Below are 10,000 nucleotides of genomic sequence, written 5' to 3'. Positions count from 1 at the left end.
TGTTTAGCCAGTAATATTTCTCATGTTTTTACTCGTTATAGGTGTTAACAGCATCATAAGGTAGTTAATTTGAACCGTTTTATAGCAATTTATATCCGTTTAGGGCGATTTTATGGCATTTCTGTGTGATGCACTTTGAAGAGCTGGGCACTTTGAGTGCATGGTGAACGTTAGTGGCCATTTCGACGGGACAAGAGGAGATCTTTCGACCAAAAGACGATTAGACCGGAGAAAGGATTCATTGCCCAAGATTCTGATGGAAGAACAGCTCATAGTAAGAACTATTTATGATGATAAATCGTGTTTCTGTCGAAAAATGTTAAACGCTTATGCCGCCATTTTGTTTGGTGTAGCTTCGCTTGGCGCAACCTGTATTGAAAAGTAAGGATAATTTAAAAAATGTAATTCAGCGATTGCATTAAGAATTAAATTGTCTATCAATCGCTGTCCACCCTGTATTTTTTAGTCAAGTTTATGAGTATTTATGTATAAGACTAGATCACTGTCTAATATGGCGCCCGACATTTTCTGACCAGCTTGGCTACTTTTCTCATTGTCTAACCATGATTTTGGTGGCTAAATATGCACATTTTCGAACAAACTCTATATGTATGTTGTAATATGATGTTACAGGAGTGTCATCTGAAGAAATCTGAGAAGGTTAGTGAAAAAATTAATACATTTTGGTGGTGATAATGCTATCGCTCTTTTTGCCGTGAATCAATGCTGGGGTAATGTTTGCACATGTGCTATGGTAATATAACGATTTATTGTGTTTTCGCTGTAAGACACTTAGAAAATCTGAAATATTGTCTGGATTCACAGGATCTGTGTCTTTCAATTAGTGTACGCTGTGTATTTTTAAGAATTTTTTTTATGATTAGTAATTAGGTAATACACGTTGCTCTCTGTATTTTTTCTAGTCGAGTTGTGATGGTGGGTGCAATTGTAAACTATGATTTATACCTGAAATATGCACATTTTTCTAACAAAACCTATCCTATACAATAAATATGTTATCAGACTGTCATCTGATGAGGTTTTTTCTTGGTTAGTGGCTATCAATATCTTTATTTGGCCGAATTGGTGATAGCTACTGATGCAGTAAGAAAATGGTGGAGTAAGAAAATTGTTGTCTTTTGCTAACAGTGGTTAGCTAATAGATTTACATATTGTGTCTTCCCTGTAAAACATTTTACAAATCAGAGATGATGGCTTGAATCACAAGATCTGTATCTTTCATTTGGTGTCTTGGACTTGTGATTTCATGAACATTTTATTTTATGATATCCCTGTAACTTTAGGCTAGGCTATGCTAGTCAGCTTTTGTGTTGGGGGGGATCCCGGATCCGGGTTAGGGAGGCGTTAGAGGTTAATGAATAGGTTGCGGTCCGGTTGAAATATTATCGATTATGTTTGTTAAAAACAACCCGAGGATTGATTATAAAAAACATTTGACATGTTTCTACGAACGTTACGGATACTTTTTGGAATTTGTCGAACGGAACTCGGCTTTGTTTTCTGAACATAACGCGCAACCCAAATGGCATTTTTTTGTTATAAAAGTAATATTTATCGAATAAAAATAACATTTATTTTGTAACTGAGAGTCTCGTGAGTGCAAACATCCAAAGATTATCTAAGGTAAGCGATTAATTTTATTGCTTTTCTGACTTTCGTGACCATGCTAATTTGGGGCTAGCTGTTGTAGCATTGATTGCTACACTCACAAAAAGCTTGGATTTCTTTCGCTGTAAAATGATTATAAATCTTTTTTTATTTTTAAATTTTACCCCCTTTCACCCCAATTTTCGTGGTATGCAATTGCTAGTAGTTACTATCTTGTCTCATCGCTACAACTCCCGTACGGGCTCGGGAGAGACGAAGGTCGAAAGCCATGCGTCCTCCGAAGCACAACCCAACCAAGCCGCACTGCTTCTTTAACACAGCGCGCCTCCAACCCGGAAGCCAGCCGCACCAATATGTCGGAGGAAACACTGTGTACCTGGCCCCCTTGGTTGGCACGCACTGTGCCCAGCCCACCACAGGAGTCGCTGGTGCGCGATGAGACAGGGATATCCCTACCGGCCAAACCCTCCCTAACCCGGCTGACGCTAGGCCAATTGTGCGTCACCCCATGGACCTCCCGGTCGTAGCCGGCTGCGCCAGAGCCTGGGCGCGAACCCAGAGTCTCTGGTGGCACAGCTAGCGCTGCGATGCAGTGCCCTAGACCACTGCACCACCCGGGAGTCCCTGATTATAAATCTTTTAAGTAATATTTTTGCATTTGGCACCCTGCAATTCTAGCGGTTGTTTAGGAAAGTGATCCCGCTAACGGGATTCGTAGCACAGAGTTGTTAACCCAGGGTTAGGTTAGGGTTGGCCAACAGATTAACCCAGGGTTAGGAATTGCATGATGTATTGTTGTCTCTACCTTTTTACCCTTTGTGCTGTTGTCCGTGCCTTTCAATGTTTGTACCATATTTCTGCTGCTACCATGATGTGCTGATGCCATATTATGTTGCTACCATTTTGTTTTGTTATGTTGTTGTTGTCATGTTGTGTTGATACCATGCTGTGTTGTCATGTTGGTGTTGTCATGTTGTGCTGTCATGTTGTGCTGTCATGTTGTTGTTGTCATGTTGTGCTGTCATGTTGTGTTGTCATGTTGTTGTTGTCATGTTGTGTTGTCATGTTGTGTTGATACCATGCTGTGTTGTCATGTTGGTGTTGTCATGTTGTGCTGTCATGTTGTGTTGTCATGTTGTGCTGTCATGTTGTGTTGTCATGTTGTTGTTGTCATGTTGTGTTGTCATGTTGTTGTTGTCATGTTGTGCTGTCATGTTGTGTTGTCATGTTGTTGTTGTCATGTTGTGTTGTCATGTTGTGTTGTTACCATGTTCTGTTGTCATGTTGTGTTGTTACCATGCTGTGTTGTCATGTTGTGTTGTCATGTGTTGTTACCATGCTATATTGTCATGTGTTGCTACCATGTTGTGTTGTCATGTGGTGTTACCATGCTATGTTGTCATATGTTGCTACCATGCTGTGTTCAAATCAAATCAAATCCAAGTTTATTTGTCACGTGCGGCGAATACAACAGGTGTAGACCTCACAGTGAAATACTTACTTACAGGCTCTAACCAACAGTACAAAAAAGGTATTAGGTGAACAATAGGTAAGTAAAGAAATAAAACAACAGTAAAAAATACAGGCTATATACAGTAGTGAGGCTATATACAGTAGACAGGCTATATACAGTAGAGAGGCTCTATACAGTAGAGAGGCTATATACAGTAGAGAGGCTATATACAGTAGAGAGGCTATATACAGTAGAGAGGCTATATACAGTAGTGAGGCTATATACAGTAGAGGCTATATACAGTAGTGAGGCTATATACAGTAGAGAGGCTATATACAGTAGTGAGGCTATATACAGTAGAGAGGCTATATACAGTAGTGAGGCTATATACAGTAGAGAGGCTATATACAGTAGAGAGGCTATATACAGTAGTGAGGCTATATACAGTAGAGAGGCTATATACAGTAGAGAGGCTATATACAGTAGAGAGGCTATATACAGTAGTGAGGCTATATACAGTAGTGAGGCTATATACAGTAGAGGCTATATACAGTAGTGAGGCTATATACAGTAGTGAGGCTATATACAGTAGAGGCTATATACAGTAGTGAGGCTATATACAGTAGTGAGGCTATATACAGTAGAGAGGCTATATACAGTAGAGAGGCTATATACAGTAGTGAGGCTATATACAGTAGTGAGGCTATATACAGTAGAGGCTATATACAGTAGTGAGGCTATATACAGTAGTGAGGCTATATACAGTAGAGAGGCTATATACAGTAGAGAGGCTATATACAGTAGAGAGGCTACTGTGCGCCCCCCCAATAGGGGTTGGGGGGGCGCACAATGCAAATAGTCCGGGTAGCCATTTGATTACCTGTTAAGGAGTCTTATGGCTTTTGAGTAAAAACTGTTGAGAAGCCTTTTTGTCCTAGACTTGGCACTCCGGTACCGCTTGCTATGTGGTAGTAGAGAGAACAGTCTATGACTGGGGTGGCTGGGGTCTTTGACAATTTTTAGGGCCTTCCTCTTACACCGCCTGGTGTAGAGGTCCTGGATGGCAGGCAGCTTAGCACCAGTGATGTACTGGGCCGTACGCATTACCCTCTGTAGTGCCTTGCGGTCAGAGGCCGAGCAATGGCCGTACCAGGCAGTGATGCAACAAGTCAGGATGCTTTGATGTTGCAGCTGTAGAACCTTTTGAGGATCTCAGGACCCATAACAAATCTTTTTAGTGTCCTGAGGGGGAATAGGCTTTGTCGTGCCCTCTTAACGACTGTCTTGGTGTGTTTCGACCATTCTAGTTGGTGATGTGGACACCAAGGAATTTCAACCTGCTCCACTACTGCCCCATGGATGAGAATGGGGGCGTGCTCGGTCCTCCTTTTCCTGTAGTCCACAATCATCTCCTTAATCTTGGTTACGTTGAAGGATAGGTTGTTATTCTGGCACCACCCGGCCAGGTCTCTGACCTCCTCCCTATAGGCCGTCTCATCGCTGTCGGTGATCAGGCCTACCACTGTTGTGTCGTCAGCAAACTTAAGGATGGTGTTGGAGTCTTGTTTGGCCACGCAGTCGTGGGTGAACAGGGAATACAGGAGGGGACTGAGCACGCACCCCTGAGGGGCCCCAGTGTTGAGGATCAGCATGGCAGATGTGTTGCTACCTACCCTTACCACCTGGGGATGGCCCGTCAGGAAGTCCAGGATCCAGTTTCAGAGGGAGGTGTTTAGTCCCAGGATCCTTAGCTTAGTGATGAGCTTTGAGGGCACTATGGTGTTGAATGCTGAGCTGTAGTAAATCAGTAGCATTCTCACACAGGTGTCCTTTTGTCCAGGTGGGAAAGGGCAGTGTGGAGTGCAATAGAGATTGCCTCATCTGTGGACCTGTTGGGGCGATATGTGAATTGAATTGAATGAATTGGAGTGGGTCTAGGGTTTCCGGGATAATGGTGTTGATGTGAGCCATTACCAACCTTTAAAAGCACTTCATGGCTATGGACGTGAGTGCTACGGGTCTGTAGTCATTTAGGCAGGTTGTCTTTGTGTACTTGGGCACAGGGACTATGGTGGTCTGCTTGAAACATGTTGGTATTACAGACTCAATCAGGGACATGTTGAAAATGTCAGTGAAGACACCTGCCAGTTGGTCAGCACATGCCTGGAGCACACGTCCTGGTAATCCATCTGGCCCCGAAACCTTGTGTGTGTTGACCTGTTTAAAGGTCTTACTCACGTTGGCTACGGAGAGCGTGATCACACAGTCATCGGAACAGCTGATGCTCTCATGCATGCCTCAGTGTTGCTTGCCTCGAAGCGAGCACAGAAGTAGTTTAGCCTGTTTGGGCTGCAAGCCCGACGTCGGAACGAAAATGACAACAGCTGCAGGGCGCGAAATTCAAAATCTATTTTTTTTAAATATTTAACTTTCACACATTAACAAGTCCAATACAGCATTTGAAAGATAAACATCTTGTCAATCCAGCCAACATGTCCGATTTTTAAATGTTTTACAGAGAAAACACCACATATATTTATGTTAGCTCACCACCAAATACAAAAGTGGACAGACACGTATGATTATGATTATGATGTATGAATTATGATTCAAGTAGCATGCACAAGCCAACCGAAATAACCTAAAACCAACCTAAAGAACCCAGAAAAAACTACCTCAGATGACAGTCATATAACATGTTACACAATAAATCTATGTTTTGTTCATAAAATGTGCATATTTTAGCTATAAATCAGTTTTACATTGATGCTACCATAAATGCTACCACATAGCTACAGTCTGAAATCAGACGGGAGTAGCCAGAGAAAATACAGACACCAACGTCAACTACTAATTACACCTCATAAAACATTTCAGAAAAACATATGGTGGATAGCTAATGAAAGACAGATATCGTGTAAATAGAGCCAATATTTCCGATTTTTGAAGTGTTTTACAGCGAAAACACAATATATCGTTATATTAGCTAACAACATAAGCTAGCATAAGGCAGCATTGATTCTAGTCAAGCGCTAGCCTAGCACAGTTAGCACAGTTAGCATAGAACAGTTCGACAGATATATGAAAAAGCATCCCAAATTGGGTCCTTATCTTTGTTGATATTCCATCAGAATGTTGTAACGGGGTCCAATGTCCAGTACAGTCTTTAGTTGGGTTCCAGAACGAAATATTTCCCTCTTTGGTTAGCTAGCACAATGGCCGTGCGGCGCTAATCTCTCTTTCTTCAAAAAATTCTTCCAAAACATCACGTCTAAAGTCCAGAATAAATTGCAATAATATAATTAAAGTATATTGAAAAAACATACTTTAGGATGATTTTGTGACATGTATCAAATAATATCGAAGTCAGAGATCATATTCACCTTTATCGACCTTCTTCCAGTAGCCGAGTCCAAATTCTGCCAAGCGCCCGGAATTTTTTTTTAACTGCGCAGGTCTCACAAGAAGGTGTGGTATTCAGTCCATGGACGAGATATTAGACTCCTTTCAATTCTCACTTCCGCATTACACCCTGATGAAGGCGTATGACGTGTTTCTACGGTCCTAAGTGTAATGACCTTTTATAGACAAGGTCTTAAAGAGACACATCGCATTTTGGAAATCTCAATTCGGCTGGGAAAATGGCTGTAAAAATAGTTCTGTTCGACTTAGAGAAATAATTCAAACCTTTTTAGAAACTATAGACTGTTATCTATCCAACAGTAGTAAATATATGCATATTGTAAAATCAAAAATGTCTTAAGAGGCCGTTTGAAAATGTGCACATATTTTCCAGTTTTTTCAATATTCACCCTGCAGCCTGAAGAAGTTAGGTCGTATGGTAGGCTCGTGTCACTGGGCAGCTCGCGGCTGTGCTTCCCTTTGTAGTCTGTAATAGTTTGCAAGCCCTGCCACATCAGACGAGCGTCGGAGCCGGTGTAGTACGATTCAATCTTAGCCCTGTATTGACGCTTTGCTTGTCTGATGGTTTGTCGCAGGGCATAGCAGGATTTCTTGTAAGCACCTTGAAATCGGCAGCTCTACCTTTTAGCTCAGCGCGTATGTTGCCTGTAATCCATGGCTTCTGGTTGGGTACGTACAGTCACTGTGGGGACGATGTCCTTGATGCACTTATTGATAAAGCCAGTGACTGATGTGCTGTACTCCTCAATGCCATCGGAAGAATCCCGGAACATATGTTCCAGTCTGTGATAGCAAAACAGTCCTGTAGTTTAGCATCTGCTTCATCTGACCACTTTTTTATAGCCCAAGTCACTGTTACTTCCTGCTTTAATTCTTTGCTTGTCAGCAGGAATCAGGAGGACAGAGTTGTGGTCAGATTTACCAAATGGAGGGCATATTTAACATGCTGATAAAACGGGTTTACGTTTCCCTGCATTAAAGTCCCCGGCCACTATTTGATTAGATTTTTTCGAATTCATTTGCATTGATGTCAGAGTGATTAAAGGGACAATAGAGTGCTGAGTATCGGGTAGTTAGCAAGTTAGTAATGACCAATGACCAACAACGACGAGACAGCCTATACATTTGTACGCGTCTCTGTGTGTGGAGTACAGATTATCTAGAATTTTTTTCCCCTCTGGTTGCACATTTAACATGTTGATGGAAATTTGGTAGAACTGATTTAAGCTTCCCTGCATTAACTTCTTGTCAATAGGGGGGCGCTGTTTTCACTTTGGAAAAACGGCCTCATACTCTGTTCTAGATCATACAATATGCATACTATTACTTTTGGATAGAAAACACTCAGAAGTTTCTAAAACTGTTTGAATTATATCTGTGAGTAAAACAGAACTCATTTGGCAGCAAACTTCCATATAGGAAGTGAAAAATCTGAAAACGAGGCTCTGTTTCAGGGTCTGTCTATTCAACAGTTTTTTTTTTTTTATCGATATGTATGCATTTCATACGCCTTCCACTAGATGTCAACAGGCAGTGGAAGGTTGAATGGGGTGTCTCGCTTGATCTGAGGCCGAATAAGAGCTTTTGGAGTGACAGGTCCGGTATTTTGTTTATTGTCGACGGCGCGCATGGGACCTCGACATTGTCTTCTGAAGAGCGTTCGGTGAATTGCTCTGATTTTATTTGAGCAAAAACATCACAAAATAGGATTCGTCAACCGAGTTTGATCAGTTTATTCAACGTTTATTGGGAATTTTGGAATTTTTCGTTCCATGCGTCAAGAGATGATGGTTAACATGGCTAGCCAAAGTTGCTAATTCGACAGAAGAAAAGGACATTCTAAAACCAAACAACGATTTATTCTGGACCTAGGACTCCTTGCACAACATTCTGATGGAAGAACAGCAAAAGTAAGACAACATTTATGATGTTATTTCGTATTTCTGTGTAATATGTTGATGTCTATTCTCAGCCGTGTTGGTGAGCGCTGTCTCACAATAACGCATGTTGTATAACGTATGTTGTGGTAAAGTTATTTTACACATTATTGCATTAAGAACCAGTGTATCTTTCATACAACAAGTATTTTTATGTTTAGGATGAGTTCTTTGGTCAGATTAGGTGAGTGTCCAAAATATCTCCGGACATTCTGGTGAATCGTTGCTACGTATTCACAATGTATAACCACGATTTGCAGCTCTAAATATGTACATTTTCGAACAAAACATAAATGTATTGTATAACATGATGTTATAAGACTGTCATCTGATGAAGTTGTTCAAGGTTAGTGATTAATTTTATCTCTATTTTGTCGTTTTTGTGAAGGCTACCTATGCGGTGGAAACATGGTGAAACTATGCCGCTGTGTGTTTGGCTATTGTGGTTAGCTAATAGAAATACATATTGTGTTTTCGCTGTAAAACATTTTAAAAAATCGGAAATGATGGCTGGATTCACAAGATGTTTATCTTTCATTTGCTGTATTGGACTTGTGATTTCATGAAATTATATTATATCCCTGTGGCACTAGGCTAGACTATGCTAGTAAGCGTTTTTGATGACAGTTATCTTACAAAGAATTTCAAACCATAAAAGATGAACAAAAATCTAATATTTATTGGGTGAAAAGCCAAATATGTGTCCTCCTGCCACAACCTGAGGGACAGCCAGTAGAAGTACAATGTAATGTCGATGATATTTCCCATTTAGTTTTGTTTTGTCTTTAAATACAATGCCATGTGTATTCTTAGTCATTTTGACACTGGTCTACTACTATCAAAACAAATCAAATGTATTTATATAGCCCTTCGTACATCAGCTGATATCTCAAAGTGCTGTACAGAAACCCAGCCTAAAACCCCAAACAGCAAGCAATGCAGGTGTAGAAGCACGGTGGCTAGGAAAAACTCCCTAGAAAGGCCAGAACCTAGGAATAAACCTAGAGAGGAACCAGGCTATGAGGGGTGGCCAGTCCTCTTCTGGCTGTGCCGGGTGGAGATTATAACAGAACATGGCCATGATGTTCAAATGTTCATAAATGACCAGCAGGGTCAAATAATAATAATCACAGTGGTTGTATATAATAATATTGCTTTAATGTATTATTATTCTCATTAATATTGTTGTTGTAGTTGTTGTTACTGGTAATCACATGTTCACTACTACTGTTATTATTGCTGTTGGTCCCACCATTTTTGTTATATGTAAACTTTGACAATGTAAGTCATTTAACTTTCTATGTCAATAAAGTATATTGAATTTAATTGAGAGCGAAAGAGAGACAGAGAGAGACAGAGGATGAGAGAGAGAGAAAGAGATATAGAGAGGAAGAGAGAGGGAGAGAGGGAGAGAGAGATGCTGGTGCTTCTGTCACCAACCAAGGAGGGCCTACAGCAGCACCTAAATCTTCTGCACAGATTCTGTCAGACCTGGGCCCTGACAGTAAATCTCAGTAAGACCAAAATAATGGTGTTCCAAAAAAGGTCCAGTCGCCAG

The 10,000-nt window shown here is 40.9% G+C and overlaps 1 protein-coding gene across 1 annotated transcript in view; it reads right to left on the bottom strand.

The window, feature by feature from the left end:
- LOC129847057 (mucin-5AC-like) overlaps positions 1 to 10,000 on the bottom strand; it is a 49,884-nt gene that overhangs the window by 34,510 nt on the left and 5,374 nt on the right. The gene's annotated exons all lie outside the window — the stretch shown is intronic.

The sequence above is a fragment of the Salvelinus fontinalis genome, unplaced genomic scaffold, assembly GCF_029448725.1.
Source record: "Salvelinus fontinalis isolate EN_2023a unplaced genomic scaffold, ASM2944872v1 scaffold_0691, whole genome shotgun sequence".
Lineage (NCBI taxonomy): Eukaryota > Metazoa > Chordata > Actinopteri > Salmoniformes > Salmonidae > Salvelinus > Salvelinus fontinalis.
The sequence above is the reverse complement of the archived record's forward strand: the minus strand, read 5'-3'. Positions and strand labels throughout refer to the sequence as shown.